General features: G+C 28.5%; 1 protein-coding gene across 2 annotated transcripts in view; it reads left to right on the top strand.

The window, feature by feature from the left end:
- Positions 1 to 2432, top strand: part of LOC100159991 (legumain) — a 521349-nt gene that overhangs the window by 82921 nt on the left and 435996 nt on the right. The gene's annotated exons all lie outside the window — the stretch shown is intronic.

The following is a 2432-nucleotide window of genomic DNA, read 5'->3' as shown; positions in this document are numbered from 1 at the left end:
TGACATGATTATTTCTGATCACTATAACCGAAAACCTGATCACAGTACGCGGTGAAAAATGCACTGAAGACGGCTGTTTGTTCCGTTCCTGACATTTTTTATCACTAAAAGCGGCTGATTCTTATAACCAGTGAACACTATTATAAGCGGCGACCACTGTAATATAATTTAAAAACAAATTATCTATTTTTTTTTTATCTAGATAAATGTATGTGTATTTTTAACTTTATCTGGATAAAAAAAAATGATGTTATATTTTATCTTATCCAGATAATGTTTTGGTTATCTTTTCCCAACACTGCATATAATATTATAATATATTATAGTATTAAAAGATAAAAATGTAATAATGAAATTATTCGCTAGAAATAAAATGATAAACATACTATTTAATAAATGTAAACAGATAACTTAATTATTGTCCTACAAAATGTATTACAACTAAAAATTTCTTAGACAACGGTACGACAGCGATCGACAAATACCGACGGTAGGAAACATTAACAGGAATGTGGTCGAGATACGAGAGAATGAACACGTTTTGGACGTAAACTACAAAGTACATTTAATTTTAAAAGGTAAAAAAGCCATAGATACCATACATGTGCAAGGAATAAAACCTTTTTTATGAAAAAAAAGCATGGAACACAGGAAAAAATAATATATCTTAATCAAACCTAACACTCAATGCTAGGAAAGTTAATAATTAACTCATTTAGGTAATTTAAAAGTTAATACTTACCTCTCTTTAAAAACCTTATAAAAAAAAAAAAAAATTATACAACACTAGCTAACCTTTATTTTGTTTTGTTTTTAACACATCCGAAACTAAATTATAAACAATAGTGTTTATACATTATTCTTTATACAGCATTTTATATAGTAAGTATTTCACAAGTAAATCTTTTCAAAAAGAAAAAAGAGAACAATAGTTACCTATATAATTTGTTCGACAAAGAATTAAAACCTAAAAATTATTAATTAATATAATATAATTAAATCTTGCATGATACATATATTATTTATGTGTGTATGTTTGTAATGGGGTATTAAAATAGTGATACAATTACAGGTCAACAACGCACAAAATCATAAAACTAATAACTGGTTTCAATATTTTTTTTTTGTATCAACTATAAAAGTATTTGTTATTTATTTAACTTCTCCCTGAAATGACAATGCCGTCGATCGTTGGCAAAAATAATATATCATAATATTATATACTATAATATAGGCCTGTGCGGTTATAACAAGGTTATTAGAATTATTACAACAAAATCCTCTACCACTAATTATCGTCATCTGTAGAACCGGAATAAGCATGTTACCACCCATAACGTCGACATTACCTTGATTTTGGATTTGCTTATTTCTTCTTTCGTAGAGTAAATCTTCACACATTGAAATGGATTTAAAATATGTTTCTTCAAATTCCACGCAGTAGGTCGTTGCTTCTTTGTTTTTTCATCGTTCAGTAACAATTTGATTGCACATTAAACTTTGCCGAACATCCTCTGTCTTTTCTAGACGGCACTTCAACTCTGTCCGTTTTATTTTTGTCAATATTTTCCAGATGGTTTACAAATCTTGTTAGCTGGGCTTTAAATTGGCCTCTACGGACTTTCAAGGCACATAACTCGGGCATGTCTCCCTATTTTATATTTATATTTTTTTTTATTATTTTTTTTATTAAATTATAAAAAAAAACTAATAGTATATTTTAGGAAGGAGCTGATTTATAATAATATGGATGCAACTTACCACAATTTTCCTACTTTGAAGTTGGATTTCATGCTCCAATGGTATGTCCAATATTCTTCTCCTTTCGACAACTTCACCTTTATTCTGGTACATGACTGGATTAATGAATGATTATTTATTTGAGTATTTTCATGCATGCACTTATTTTACGTTTTAAATTTGATACTATGTGAATTTTAATTTTGAGTGCCATTCACGAATATCGCCGATTCCTTATATCCTGGTCGAAGTATCAATGTTGATTTACGAATTTAAATTATGGACTGTATGGATCTTTTAACTATAAAAAAATATACTTTATTTATCGCGTAAAATATTTCTCTTTATTTACGCGGCGAATGGCAGTCAAACGCATACATTGTAGATTACTTATACCTACTATTATATTACATACCGCTTCTTATTATTGCGAGCGATAATACGTGACAAAATCTAGCTTACAAATTGTAGATAAAATATACTCGTTAACAACTTTCGAGACTAGTTTGCAATATAGTGGATGTTATCTTTCGCAATGTTTTACGGTTGAAAACCGTAGCAGGAATAAAGTATATTTAAAATGAAAACCACAGAATTTACTTTACTCGAAAACTTTTATTTTTCTTAAGTGAATATACATTTTAAGAGCACGTTTGCTTTCGAGTACACTATATACACATAACTTACTATGG

Source organism: Acyrthosiphon pisum, chromosome X (assembly GCF_005508785.2).
Source record: "Acyrthosiphon pisum isolate AL4f chromosome X, pea_aphid_22Mar2018_4r6ur, whole genome shotgun sequence".
Taxonomy (NCBI): domain Eukaryota; kingdom Metazoa; phylum Arthropoda; class Insecta; order Hemiptera; family Aphididae; genus Acyrthosiphon; species Acyrthosiphon pisum.
This window is presented reverse-complemented; position numbering and strand designations above follow the sequence as displayed.